We start from the raw sequence: 16,265 nt of genomic DNA on the forward strand, positions 1-16,265 counted from the left end.
ATTCCCATTTTGGATAGTTTTCGAGAAAGACCTACAGCCTCATTACCCAAACGTATATTCTCCAATAGGGATGTCCCAATCAAGTTTTTTTTCGTTCCCAATCAGATGCGAGTCAGTTAATATTTTGTATTTGCACAGACCAGATACTGTTTTTATTGATAATACACACTTTGAGTGTTTAGCTTAGATTGGTGGTAGTACCATATTGCGCCACCAGGAAAAGCCTCTTTTAAAACCACCTGCAGAGATGGGCTCTTCCGGGTTGGCAAGCAGAAAGCATTGTGGGAGTTTCTAGTAAAGAAGCACCATAACAAAGACTTGTATAAACTTCATGACATAAGGCCAGCAATAATTCTTACATCAGACTACAAAAAATAAAGTACAAAGCAAAAAATATGATTTTTCACATGTGGAATGCTTAATATTTCAATAACAATTTGTCAGTATGTAGTTTTGTATGATATATTTAATTGTAGAGATGGGATTTATGGCTTTTTGAAGGGAGCTGGATCTTGAGGAGTTGTTCCATACAAAGAACTGTTCAAAAGACTGGCTTATTGCTATATTCATTTATTTTTTTAAAAGTAGTACAACTTGTTTTTATCAAGGAAACAATCACTGGTAGCAGTTATAGGATATGATATGGATCAGAATGATTCGAACTTACATTACCCCCCCCCCCCAAAAAAATATATACTCTATTGGTGGGAATTATTCTGAAATATGGATTATAATTTCATTTGGCTTGTGTTTTCATTGTAAACTTTGCATAAGGTGGTGCCATATCCCCATGCTTTGACAGTGAGATCACTATTTTGCGTTTTAACTCAACTAAAGCATCAGTGTTATATGTTACCATGCACATTCACGCATAGGATTTCCTGATGAACACAATACATGGAATAACTGCTTTTGGTAGAATAAACTTCAGGACTTCCTTAAATTTGACAATTTTTAAACCATGCAACAGTTTTTGCTTCAGTTCAATGATCATTTTGCTTCTGCTTTTTTAATATTCCCGTGTTGCCCTCATGTAATGTACATGTTAAATATCGATTCTACATTTTTTTTGTACTTGTATAATTATTTTCGATATGTATTTCCAGATCACCATTGTAAATGATGACCTTGTTCTCAAATGTTTATTTCTTTGATTAAATTGGCCCAAAGGTTATCAGTCAATGCTTTTGTATATTGAGATAAGATAAGATAAGATAAGATAAAGTTCTTTATTTCTCCCCACTCCAGGGGAAATTTACATTGTTACAGCAGTTTTATTTACAATATATACAAGGGTGGCAAAATTTTTAACAGAAAAAATAAAAATAAAAATAAAGTTTAAAAGTGCAGAGATGTGCAGTGCAAGAATGTCAGTGCAAATTTTATGGTTTGGGGTGGTAATGATGTAGTCCAGTTTATGTTAACATCAGCCAGTGATGCTGATGTTGTAAAGTCTTATAGCAGATGGAATGAAGGACCTGCGATAGCGCTCTTTCTTGCAGGGTGGATGTCTCAGTCTGCTGCTGAAGGAGCTGCTTAAAGACCCCACAGTGTCATGCAGTGGGTGAGAGGGATTGTCCATGATGGATGTGAGCTTTGACAACATCCTCCTCTCACCCACCTCCTCTATGGAGTCCAGGGAACAGTCCAGGACAGAACCAGCCCTCCTGACCAGTCTGTTTAGTGTCTTTCTGTCCCTTTCAGTGCTCCCTGCTCCCCAGCAGACCACTGCATAGAAAATAGCAGACGCTACCACAGAGTCATAAAATGTCCTGAGCAGAGTCCTGCACACTCCAAAGGACCTCAGTCTCCTCAGCAGGTGGAGACGACTTTGGCCCTTCTTGTACAGGACCTCTGTATTGTGTGTCCAGTCCAGTTTGTTGTTGAGGTGAACACCCAGGTATTTGTATGTGTCCACCATGTCAATGTCCAAACCCTGGATGTTCACCGGTGCAGTCCGGGGTGTCCTCCTCCTGCGGAAGTCCACGATCATCTCCTTCGTCTTACTGGCGTTGAGCTGCAGATGGTTTCGCTCACACCAGTCCACAAAGTCAGAGATGACCATCCTGTACTCCCGCTCGTCCCCTTCAGATACGCACCCAACAATGGCTGTATCATCGGAGAACTTCTGGAGGTGACAGCTCCCAGAGTTGTAGTGGAAGTCCGATGTGTACAGGGTGAAGAGAAAGGGGGAGAGCACTGTCCCCTGTGGGGCCCCCATGCTGCTGACTACCACATCAGACACACAGTCCTGAAGCCTCACGTACTGTGGTCTGTTGGTGAGGTAGTCGATGGTCCAAGCAGCCAGGTGACAGTCTACTCCCGCTCCTTCAAGCTTCACCCTAAGCAGAGAAGGCTGGATGGTGTTGAAAGCACTGGAGAAGTCAAAGAACATGACCCTCACAGTGCTGCTGGGTTTCTCCAGGTGAGTCAGTGATCTGTGCAGCAGGTAGACCACTGCATCATCCACTCCAATGTTCGGTTGGTAGGCGAACTGCAGTGGATCCAGATACTGGCTCACCTGGGGACGGAGGTTCTTGAGGACGATCCTCTCCATGGTCTTCATCAGGTGAGAAGTGAGGGCCACAGGTCTGAAGTGGTTAGGCTCCCTGGGGTTCCTGGTCTTAGAGACAGGAACCAGGCAGGAAGTCTTCCATAACACAGGAACCCTCTCCAGACTCAGGCTCAGGTTAAAGATGTGCAGCAGCACCTGACAGAGCTGGTCTGCACAGTCTCTAAGGAGTCTGGAGCTGATTCCATCAGGACCTGCAGCTTTCCTGGTCTTGATCTTTTTAAGTTCACTTCTCACCTGATCAGCTGTTATGGAGAGGCAGGGGGAGGGTGGCAGGAGGAGGGGTGATGGTGGTGGTGGGGGGTGAGACGAGGAGGGGTGATGGGGCTGTATGCGGAGTCCGGAGGTGGTAGAAGACGGGGATGGGAGGAGGGGTGCTGTTGGTGGTGTTGGTGGTAGAGAGCTGAGGTGTGAAGAAGGAGCTGGCTGGTCGGTGCTTTGATGAGAGGGGGGAGGAGTGGGAGCAGAGTCGAATCTGTTAAAGAACAGATTCAGCTCATTGGCCCACTCCTGGCCTCCTGCTGCAGCTCCCCTCTCATGGCCTCTGCTGTAACCAGAGATGGATCTGAGGTACAAAATACAGTCTTGTATTTTTCAAGTCCACATGGATTTGTGACACAAGAGCATCACGCGAACTGCACATTCAGTGTAACATAGCCTCCTAAATGTTAAATTCTTGCTAATTTGAGAAAAAAGAAAATATATATCGCCGATTTTGTTAATATTTAAGAAGAAACATATCAGCTGGTTGTTGGTGGCCATGGGCTCATGTGGTCTAATCTCCGGATGTGAATGAGACTCAGTGAGTTGGTGTTGTTTGTTGCCAAATCATCAGACGTCCCATGAGTCACAAAGGCCTTCACAAGGTCCAACAGTTCTCTCATGGGGATGCTGCTCTCATCCATCATCAGGGTAATGACGTCTACCAGCTGGAGCCAAACTTCGGGCACATCTGCCTCAATGTCCTCCAAAACCCCAGGGAATTCCTGAAGATGTTTCAGGTGCTGCAAGGTGGTCGTGTATTCTTTGTGACAGTTACAAAGCCGGAAAGCACTGATGGACTGTTAAAGTCCACCACACACCACAGGTAGCTCATGATTATTTCCTCTAAAACTGTCTCCATATCTTCTCAGTTGGAATTATCCAGCAGGAGCACAGGAGGGAGAGGAGACACTGTTTTCCAGAGGGGGTACACTCTCATCAAGATGTGCTTCTTCACTGTCAGAGCAGTCCAGCTGATCCCTCAGTGTCTTAAGTTCTATCTGTCAGGTTTACATTTAGCTTTAAGCTGTGCAGCACAGCTTGAGTCTTCAGTGTGTCGAGCGGAGCAGGTTCCTCCACTAAGTCTGGAGCCTCAGACTGAAAGGAAAACTGGCCCAATGCTTTGTCTCTGTTTGGAACCTAATTCCTCCTTTGGAGCAGCATCTGACTGTGTCCGGATGAGGTCTGTTATTTCCTTACAACCTCATCCAGGTCTTAAAAATTTCCAGCAGTTCAGCACTTGGCTGTTGGCAGTTGATGCTGAGGAAATGGATAAGATACTCCAGAAACCTCTACTCACCTTTCCTCAGAAGTTGACTAATGCAGGCTTGACTAATGGCATTCTCCAGCAGCCAGATTTGAAACTGTTCAACTATAAATTTAATATTTGCAAGCCAAATGTCTTGGCTACATTTGGCTGCACCCATAAACATGAGTATTTGACTGTGGTCTGTGTTAGAATTTCATGAAGTAATCGATTAATCAATAAACTGAAGACAGTCTCATTCAGCCAGATTTTTTTTGGTTACAAATACAGCCTGACCCTGTGTTCACTTAGCTCCAGAAGACATTTCCAACACTAAGCAATGTATTCCACTCAGTCCTTAAAGTTTTTTAGAAAAAAAAGAGTGAACAACTGCAATGCCATGGCAACTGGTCTTTTAGACGAAAAAAGTTTCTTGGTGGATTTTGTAATGAGATTATTTTGTCGATAGCTCAGGAACATTCTCTGTGCTACATGCCCATGAATATGCAAAACAGAAACATATTCCTCAAAATATTATAAAGTGAACAGCATGTGCAAATAATTTACTCATCGAAATGAGCAGTCTGTTATGCCATCAGCTCCTGAAGTGTCTCAGTAGCGAGTCTGCTGAGAATAGTTTTAATCAAGCTGAAGAGGTTTCTCTGCACAAGGCAGAGCAGGTGTGAAGGGTCCGACTGGCTCACCCTCTGCTTAGCGCTTCTCTGAGTGCCTGAAGCACTGGAGATAGCCTCTGCTTCATTCATCTTAAAAGAGGCTGACTGTCTGTCATCCTTCCCTGTCTTGGCTCTCATCCTGGTGGATGTTTTTGTGGCAGTTTGACATTCTTTTTTTCCTGACGGAGGAGTCTGGCTTATCCTAAAACAAAACAAAATTCTTCTGATGTGACTTGTTCTTGATCCTGTTGTTTATGAAGTTCCTCTCAGAATTTGACTAAGGAGCTGACAGAGAAGTAAATTTCACTTTCTTCCTCCTTTTTCTTCTATATTTAGTATAAAAATGACAAGACAGGTATTGAGTTTTCCAGTTTAAACATCAACAACAACTGAATGTAAAACAGATTATTAAGTGATCAAATAAATCTAATCCTTGATTGCACTATTGGCATCATGTCACCTTTGCAATGAGAAAATGTACAGTTTAATCTAAGAGTATTGGACAGTGAGACATCTTTAATAATTTTGTCTCTATACACCACACAATGGATTTGAAATGAAACAATCACAATGTTACCAATGTGTACACTTTCACTTTTCACTCAGAAGCTGAACACAAATATTGCAGCTGTTAAGAAATCATTCCCTTTTAATGTAGTTCTTCTTTTTTCAGAAGCTCATATATAAATCAACAATTGACTGATGAGCAGTTGCATGGCCATGTGTCACCTTTTTTCTCATTATTTTATGACAAATTAAGGAGATTAAAGATATGGACTTAAAACCAAGAGCTGACTTTGTAGCTGTTTATAAGTTCCAGAAGTCACGCAGTCATTGACTGCAAAGGATTCGCATTCAAGCTTAATAATTATCCTTATATTTAAAATGATGTTAGTTTGTGCAATTATAAAATATCTGTCACTGTCCAAATGCTTATAGACCCATTAAATGTACACTGATGTCCCTCTCTGTTGACTGATTAAATCTTACTTCCATGTATCAAAATGACTTATTTGTTTTAAAATGCCTCAGATGTAAAGCCACACTGTTGCCTCCTTTGGAATATGTATGAATCTGTTGAGTCCCAGCCTCCCTCTTTACTAACCCCTCCTCGCTTCCTGCAGCTCAAGTACACCAGCTCACCTACAACTCTGCTCAAAAATTGTAAAACTATTTTACACTACACAGTAGCAAATTGTATTACTGGAGTAATTCAGTCATACATGTTCAGACTATTATTAAGAACAATAATACAGAAAGTCCCACCCTACAAGTTGACACAATTGGCTTCTTCAATGTTACATATGAAACCCCAGAAATCTGAATTAGGGTTTTTGAGACCATCATTGGTACTCTGCAGTTTCAAGGTGAATCATTCCACCTTTTACCAAATGTTTAAAAAAAAAAAAAAAAAAGTTCACATATGACCATCTCATATTTGTCAGATTTTTTCTGTGCATACATATGTTATTGAGTAAAACCTGTGTAATGTTGGGCTAATAAGTAATATTAGTTTTTAAGTTAAAAATTCTTATAGAAGGTGAGCTTATGCCAATTTTTGTGTTGTTTTCTTCGTGCCAACTGTGGAGCAATGTTTGAAGTGCCATAATTTGAGAAATAATGTAGCTCAAGTCCAACCATTTTGTAGGCTCATTGATATGTACATGTGGTCTTCAATGGCAATATTGACAGAATATACAAACCAGTTACCCTAAGAGGTGAAAAACTTTTATTTTCCACCCTAAGAGGCAGGTTTTTTTTTTTTCCTGTGATTGGTACCAATGTATGTATGTGTATGGTGCCAGGCAGAGGCATACTTTATGAGAAGAAAATATATAAAAATTACTGAGCATGTGTGATGAGCTAAACCACTTGGTAAGTGATCCCAACTGGAAGAGAGGCCACCCATTGTGACCAGCAGGGAGATGGGTCCCTGATATAAAGAGTCGGGTTCTGCTCAAGGTTTCTTCCTGTTAAAAGGGAGTTTTTTCTTGCCACTGTCGCCTTAAGGCTTGATCTGGGGGTTCAGGCAAATGGATTCTGTAAAGCGTCTTGAGACAATTTGACCTGTAATTGGCCCTATATAAATAAAATTGAATTGAATTGAATTGAATTGAATTGAATTGAATTGAATTGAATAATGTTGTTACTGGGCTAAAAGAAAAATCATGGTTTTCCAACTCATAATGCTTCCAATAATTTTATGAAAAATAGTCCTGTTAAGCAATGTTTAAGTCAGACATACATTTGTTTTTATTTCTTTATCAAGACCAGTTTTAATTCATTATAACCTTCTTAGCAATGAGTTTGTCACATAGTAACATTGTGTTGGACAAGTCAGTAGCAATAATACATGGTGTTCTGATGTCAGCGTTAAGTAGTACCATAAGCAGTCATGTTCATGCTCAATTAGATTTATTTTATGCTCGTAATAACAAGCAGACTATTCCTTGTTCAGCCCAGGATCATGGTTATTGTACAATTAGCATTACAAAACAAAGTTTACAACATTACCTCCCCTGCTGAAGCCATTTTGCCTAATGACAGATATTCACAAAATGTACACCCAAATTGTTTGACATCAGCATTGTTTGGAATATCCCCCCAAAGCCATCCACATGGTTACAACATGGGCTTTAATATTGCACAAACTGGGAAACCAATTTTCCACAAATAATTGGGCACAAACTACTTTAAAACAGAGATTAAATGCTGACATCGATGCATGGTCAAGTCAGTCAATATTAACCATAAATAAAATCAGTCAAACTGATAATGTTTAGACGTGGGGCAGAATGACCCAGGTGAAAATACTCAGGTATGGTGTTGACTGCTTATTTAGCGAACGATGTGGCTTCTAACATATACAAAAACACCATGTGGACATGTTATCAAGATAAAAATATGATTAAAACATTCACCACACTATTTTTGTATCTCAGTGACATGACATAAAGAGTGATTTTAGAATTATTTGAAAGAAAGAGACTGTTAATTGAATTACTTTCACCATGTATATGTTGAGCAACACTCACAAGAAGTCTGGAAAAAGTGAGGCGGACTGTACCATTTGTATTTGTTTGTACCTCATTATCTGTAAATACCTAGAAAATATATCTGTATCAGATCATGCACAAACACTGCAGAAATTATGCACACGCACCACTTAAATTAAGCACACAGCTGGAATGTAACAGCACACAGCTCAATATCTACTATGGTCAAAGGAAACACAGTGTTCAATACTTGCTCAGTGCTCGTCAGGAGGACCAATTAATTGTTGGTCTCGGTGTTTGCAGCCTTTTCAGCTCCATACTTACCAACACAATGTGAGGTTCAAGTGCATTTTAAAAGCAGAGTGAATTAATACAAACCAATTCCTCCCTGGAGCTTTGGGAATATAATTAAATAAATCACGGACTACAATAGTGCGCTTTGAAATATGTCTGATACAATAAACAGAAGTAAAACAAACCATCAACCAGTTCACAAAAATGAAACACTGATTCGCTGTCTGAATGCTAATGACATAATAGGCTCAAATCATACTTTTTTCTGCTTTCAGGAGAAAATGTAACACATTCACACATACTGATTGAAGGTACAAAACCTCACAAATGACAGGTATGAATTAATGATAACAGAATGAGGTTGTATTCTATGTTCTTAAACGCTCATTAGGCAGCTTAAGGAATTAGTGGAGTCTATTCTGGTGCTAATTTTCAAACATTAGTAGAAACTGAATAAACACATATACTCCATCACTTTATTTCAAGTCAAGTGAGGTACTTGAACGTTTTCATTTTATGCACTTGATTCTTAACTACATTTCAGAGGTAAATATTGTACTCTTAAACCCACTATGTTTAAATGACAGGTGGACTTACTCCATCCATGCATATACTGTATGAGCTGCACTAGCTTCACTAGCTCCTGTAGAGGGTTGAGGGGAGCTGGAGTATTTTCCAGGTGACATTGAGCAAGAAGTGGGGTAACTCTGAACACAAAGAGAAGGACAACCATGCTTACACTCACATTCACACCTACAGCCAGTTTAGAATCACCACTTAACACACCATGTATATCCTTGGACTGCAGGAGAAAAATGGAGCACCCAGTGAAAACGCACATGGGCACAGGGAGAACACACAAACCCGACACAGAAAGACCCCAACAATCAGTAAGTTTGAACTCAGAACCTTGCTACTGTGAGGAGACCAACCACCACAGCAACATGCCAACCAAGTTTATTAAAGTCCCTCCAGTCATTGATTAAACCACTAACTCATCTCAGTGTATCAAAGCTACATATTTTGATTTTTTTTCTCGATGACAATATTCATCTTCCATCTTAAATACGTAAGTATACACTATTGCTTCCTCTAGAATGGAGCACACCAGCTCAACTACAACTCTTCTCCAACATTATAAAACTACTCTATACTACACAATACTAAGCTGTATTACTGTCTGGAGTAATTCAGCCATACATGATAGAAAGAGAAACTGATTCTGAAGAAAAATCATGATGCGGAAAGTCCCACCCTACAAGCAAACAGGATTGTTCCTTTTGTTCCTTACATATGAAACCCTAGAAGTCTGAATTAGTGCTCTTGAGACTGTCATGATGCCATGGCGTTGATTGCTTATTGAGCTTATGCTGTGTCTTTTAGCATATAAAAAAGTAAAGGACTTGATTTTTAAAACATTTCATTAAAAGAGCAAATATTAGAAAGAAGCCCAGTAAATGCATGCATCTTAATGTGGCAGGTTTATCTTTGGAGGCCCCTGGGAGTGGAAGCGCTGGACTAAACTAGCTGACTGCATATGAAGTAGCTGACGAACTATTACAATAACAAAAGGCTGCTACAGAATATTAGCACATTTCCTTAGTGCTTTTACTTAGTTAGATATACTTGCTTCTAGGAATTGATCATTTTTAGCACACACATTTTGCTGAAAAGGTTGTTAAAGAAGAATTAACCGTATTTGGTCTGTTTACACATGCTCATTTTGCAATTTGTGCAAACTATCAACAGATTTGTGTACTATTTTTAAATGCAAAATTAGATTATTTCTTCATCATTTATTAAATCCTGTTTTATCTTACAGTCATGCCTTTATAGACATATAATTAATTAATGAGCATTCAGTATGTCCACACAGAAGAACCCACTGGTTCCGGTCACTGTTCACAGTGAAAATAAATCACACAGCTGGCTTCATGGGACCACTGACAATTTTGATATAGGATTTCTCAGTCCAATTACAAGTGGGCTGATCTTTCTTGTTTAAGAAAGACCAACGTGTCTCTCTAATAGAAATAGCAAATGAGTCCTTAATGCAGGACTAATCTCAGCAAACCACCATCTACTCCCTGGAAGTGCATTATTAATGGGCAGTGCGGAGGCTGGTGAGTACAGGGGCCTGTCCCCACTAATGTGTTCATTCCTCATTGTTAGATGTGTGGTGTGGAAAATGCACACACATGCTGTCTTCTCACAGATTCCTACTTACAGGCACACATGCAAACACACACACACAAACACAAAGGTGTGTCATCAGTGTAGAATATGTTTTAAGGGAAATTATTAGACTTTTAGATGGCATTCATTGGAGAACCTCCACAGATCTGCTGATAAGGTCACAACAGCAAATTGAATGCAGCTTATTGAATCCCACGCCCGCGCTCACGTCAATCAGCAATTTCCTAATTGGATCAAAGATTACTTGTGGCAGCTGTATAAAACATCAAACGAGTAATTAAATGAAATAATGAGAAAATAAACCTTAATGTTGCCAAGTGGGAATGGAGACGAGCTGAGGAACGTGATACGGCTGTGTTCTCTGAAATTATCTCTCCCCGGCTCAGGCTAATTGCTGGAGGATGTCCTCTTAACTGAGTGTGAAAAGCTGTGTCTAATTACTGCAACATTAATCAGGCATTAGCATGTTATCACAAGGTTAACTTATCAGGAGGGGCCCAGAAGCAGCTGGAGGTGCCATTCACCCATGGTGCACTGGGCCAAATGGGCCACAAGGGGTAGTGCTTGTTCTTCCAATGAATCATTACTCAGCCCCCTTGAAGCTGCGAGCTGAAATCAAAGGCAACCATGTTGGAGTGGATTGAGGGTTTGCGATTCCTCAGTGTGGAATGGGAATGTCTACAATCAGTATCAACTATTTGCTACTCAGGGCGAAGCTGAAATGAGTGTATTTATCCTTAGGAGACTAAATTTTTAGGTTGCAATTTGTTAACATCTTACTTTGCTCAGACACACCACAGGAAAGATCTTTACCATACATTACATGGACTGAAAGAACCTGCAAAATCAATGTCAGGCAATTGTGTGCTTGGTGGAGCAGTTGAGTCCGATGTAATGAAGATTGACTGAATGGTGATTGCATCCCAAATTACCCAGCAAGTCAAATATGAGTGCAGAAAACATCCACCGAAACAGATTGTTTGGATGTATAAAAAGTAAACTATTTGCCATAACTAGCAGCAGAGATTAGCCAATTAGTAATTTTAGTTAATTTTGAAAATGAGTAGAATGCATTTGTAGAAGGATTTAAACTGCCAATTTTAGGAAATTCTCGCAGAAAAATGTGCTTGATGTAATAGCCCAAAGCCGTACGTACAATTTTGAGTTATCTCATGCCAAATGACCTGCAAGTGTGTCGATTAAAGGTCATTCCTGGCAGCAGGTTGGCCCTCTACCCTGACTTCATTACCAGCAGCTCCAGAGTAGTCTCATCAGGATTCCAGCAGGGCAGAGAAGCCATACCTCCAGCAGCCCTGCCAAAGGCGCTCATTTGTCAGAGAGGCATGGAGATCACAGGCCGACAAATCTCCCACGTCTCCCAGACTGTCAAGCTCTTTGCCTGCATATCAAAGACAAAAGAACAGAGTCGGAGAGTAAGGGAGCAGAGCAGCCATTCTATTTAGAGATGGTCCGCTGTTTAAACCCCCTGAGCGTGGCCTTTGAAGGCGCCTATTAGCCTGGGTGAGGGAGATTACAAGCAAATAAAATTACATTCATTGTGATATTTGATTTCATAATACCCCCAGAATTATAATTACACCGCAGCCACATTTTTCATTTAAAAACCATTCGGTGACAACAAAGAATCAGAGATGGGAATGAGCAGGTTGCGCATCCAGCGAGTGAGTGCACATTATCCGACCTGTTTCACTAGAAGTAACAATAATGGGAGAAGAATGGAGACATTAATAAGAATGTAATCAGGTGAGAGAGTGGGATTTAATGATATGGAACATAGGGCTTTATTTTCATCTGTCAGTCTTTCGGTGCGACAACAGCAGAGCATGTTAGAAAATTCCTCTCAGAGATGGCAATATGGAAGCAGATTTTATTGTTATTTCTTTTACAGGGATGTTTCTTACTAAGCAGCACAAGGGTTAAATCCCCATCATAGCTCAGCTGCAACCTGTCTGCCTGTCAGGGTTGCACCAAAAGCACATCAGTTTATTACAGAGGGAATGTGGGCATATGCTGTCTGACTTAAACCAACAAGCAGAAGGGAAGAGATAAGAGACATTCTTGGGCGGCACAGAAACGAGGCATGAGAAGGAGCCAGCATGATAGCAGTACTTGTTGTTCTGATGTGTTAAATAGCTGGCCTTCAACACCCCAATCAGCCGCTGAGTGAGCCACTGTGTAGCCAAGGGTTGTGTGAGATAGCCAGATGGCTGAAGCCAGTGGAGCTTTGCCTGGTCTCTTGTGTCACAGAGGGATCATCATGAACATGGCCACACAGACTAGACAAAATACATGAAGTATCGCAACCTCTGTGTTTTCCTGGGTTGATAAGCTCATGCAGATGTTGCTTCGAAATGTATTGCAGTTTCGGGCTTTGTGCTAATCAGCAACAGAATAATAACAAATCATTCCCAAAGCATTCAAAAACAGACCTGGCCTTGGGTGGCTATCATGTGCACTTTTGTTTTGGCTTGTATCGCTGGTTTGTCTGATGTGTAGAGCTCGCTGCATGTAATGATGTCTACCAACCATGTTGTGGTACTACTGCCGTTTGACACAGGAGGCCACAATGTTAAGGTGTGCAGACAAGAACATCTCAGGGGCAGGTCAGGTCTTTTGCACATGCTCCAAGACCTCCGGAGGCTTGCGTTGACTAATCTGCAAACAATCCGCCCTGCAAGCCCCATTGCAAGTGGAAGAACAAGCCCCTTAAGCTGTGACATTAACGAACACAGCAAGATAAGATAGGGTTTGTTATCTTGGTGCATAGAACTCCAGCCCAGATAGGAGATAAGAGCCTTTCAAAGCATGTTTGCTGCCAGACACATTTCCAAAGAAGTACGAGAGGCGGGGCAAAGTCAGGCCTGGAATGCTGAGAAGCCCTGTTGAAGCCAGTGTTATGAAGAATATGATCCCTCTGCCCTTTTCCACCTTATCATAGCCTCCTTTGTTATTTTTTTCAGTGAACATTATAGCTTGATGATGATATAAATGCAGGTGAAAACCAGCAACCATTCTGTACACAGCACTGTGAAGCTTCCTGTGCTGAAAGACGGAATGAGAATCCAACATGCATCATGAGAACAACTACACACAAGGATGTTGAGTACCTTAATAGAGCATCAAACTGAAAAAAAGCATAAAATAGTAACTGCAGATTATTTCCTACACTTGTCACACACACACAGGAGCAGTAAATGATGTCCTAGATACACATCGTACAAATTAACATTTTTCCCCGTTGTCTACATTAAAAATTTTGTTCATTGTGAACAGGTACAAAAGTACACATATGCTCTCACTATTAAACAGTAAAATGAGTGATGTTGATTAGGAGATGACTGATCACTGGCCTGGGCAATTGTCATATCCAGTAAATTACATTGCTTTGATTATCAATATTGTTATTTCAAAAAAAGAATTTTGATTTTAAAAAAACTCATTTAAAACTGCCCCTTCCTTTGATCTGACTCACTTGGACTAGACTCCAGCCCTCCTGTAACCCTACAGAGGATGAAGCGGTATACAGATAATGGATGGATGGCATTTAAAACTGTGCAAATATGGCTCTGATCCAAGATTGTATATAAAAAAATAGACATAGAACTTGTGATGTCTTCCACTGGTTTGTGGACTACTGTTTTAGAGAAATCAAGCAAGAAGCAAGAAGTGGATCTGACAGATTACTTGAGCACACTATGCACAGTGATACGGTACCGACCTATCAATCACAAGGAAGCCCTCTCTTAAAACACACTCTATTTTATTGACTATTTTACTCTAAATGAGACCATAACTTACAAAATATAAGCCATGATGAATTCAGAAAGTCTTGAAACTAATGTTTGAGACCATAAACACATTGGAAAAATGTTTACTGAGCTAACACATCAACTGAGAGGTAGATCTGTGGTCTTGAGCAGCACTAGCTGATGGGTTACATGTTCCAAGAAATAGCCTGTTAATCCAAAAGGCAAATGTTGAAAATTCCTCATTTAATTAAATATACATTACCATTCAACAATTTGGGGTCACCCAGACAATTTCATGTTTTCCATGAAAACTCACACTCTTATTCATGTGCTAGCATAATTGCACAATGATTTTCTAATCATCAATTAGCCTTTCAACACCATTAGCTAACACAATGTAGCATTAGAACACAGGAGTGATGGTTGCTGGAAATGTTCCTCTGTACCCCTATGTAGATATCCCATTAAAATCAGCCATTTTCAACTAGAATAGTCATTTACCACATTAACAGTGTCTTAGACTGTATTTCTATTTAATTTAATGTTATCTTCATTGAAAAAATGTTTTTCTTTCAAAAATAAGGACAAAAGTGATCCCAAACTTTTGAACAGTAGTGTATGTACCACATACACTGATCAACAACAACATTAAAACCACTGACAGGTGAAGTGAATAGCACTGATCATGTCATTACAATGCAGTGTTCTGCTGGGAAACCCTGGTGTCTGGCATTCATATGGATGCTATTGTCACATATACATTCCACCTGAACATTCTTGTAGACCAAACACCCCTCATGGTGAAGGCCCTCTCCAAGAGCAGCAGCCTGCCCCAGAAAAACAATGCAACCATGCACTTTGCCAACACCACAAAAACTGCTCAGGAACAGCTCAAGAAATACAACAAAGGACCCAAGGTGTTGTCCCGTGTTTGGAATTCCCTCTATCCCAATCCAATCGAGTACCTGTGGGATTCAACACAACAAGCCTGATCCACAGAGGACTCCCCTACAACACACACGACACAAAGGATTTGCTGCTAATGTCTTGGTGTCGGACACAACAGGAGATCCCCAGAGGTTCCATGTTCATGGCCTGACAGGTCAGAGCTGCTTTGGTGGAACAAGTGAGATCAATACATGTTGTGTTGAAGTTTGTGTTATTCTTATTTTTGAAATCAAAATGTAAATTTTTACTGCAAATGCATGATCATTTCTAAATATCAGTCAGTTGTCTCTTTGATTACTCATATTTGATATCAGTTGAGCTTGAATGCTGACATTATAGAATCTGAAATAATTACTATTCTAAAACAAGAATTTGTCATCAAGCTAAAGGAGGAAAAAAGTTTGTTTCCAGCTTGTCTATCTCTAGTCATCATTGTAGAGTTTAAAACTGTGTGACCTTCAGGACTCTCAGAGATAATGTGAGTAAAAATTCAGCCTGTATTTATCTTTTGTTAATGCAAGAGCTTCAATGCTGTCTGTCTATTTGGAATAGGACTGACTATGTGATGAAACCACAGCTTGCATAAGAATAATTTCATCACTTCTTTTACATTGAAAATTTGAAACCGTTGGTGACAGAAATCCAAACTGACTGACTCATCAATATTGACTTGGCCAGTATTGAGTATTGAGGCCCCCAAAAAACTGCCATTAAAAGACATGTTCAAATCAGCCATAAAACCCAAAGATTAGCCCAAAATATTTTGTTACAAGCCAAATCTTAGGCTAAAATGTGAGTCAGTGATACTTGTGACTTCTTGCTATTGCTCATTCACTTCACCCAGCCACATTTTCCCTGCTGGTGCTAAAGAGACTAGCTTCTTTTGTTTGAGGGCTGTGCTTGTTTTCGATCATACTTGTTGTGGTGAAACATCTCGCTGTGAGCAATGCGTATTTTCATAATCTCATAATATCAAGCTTCAGTATCTTTGTTGTAACATACACACAAACGAGTAGAACGCAGAACATTTTGTCCTAATACTAAAGGTAACTGTTTACTCCCTCTAACAAACCTTACCCAAAGCCTATCAAACAGTTAAAAACATGCTCACGTTGGAAATTTATCCAATTAAATCAAAATATCTTCCCATTGCTCATGAAAGCTGAATACAGATGCTGTGCTGTTGTTGGTTGAAGGTGCTGGTGGTCCTGAGGCTTGGCTCTAAAAGAGCACTGACAGTTGAATATTTAAGCTCTGTGTTTTCAGTAAACGGCTTCTATGGTTTTATACAGAAAGATAGGATGTTTT

The sequence above is a fragment of the Amphiprion ocellaris genome, chromosome 6, assembly GCF_022539595.1.
Source record: "Amphiprion ocellaris isolate individual 3 ecotype Okinawa chromosome 6, ASM2253959v1, whole genome shotgun sequence".
Lineage (NCBI taxonomy): Eukaryota > Metazoa > Chordata > Actinopteri > Pomacentridae > Amphiprion > Amphiprion ocellaris.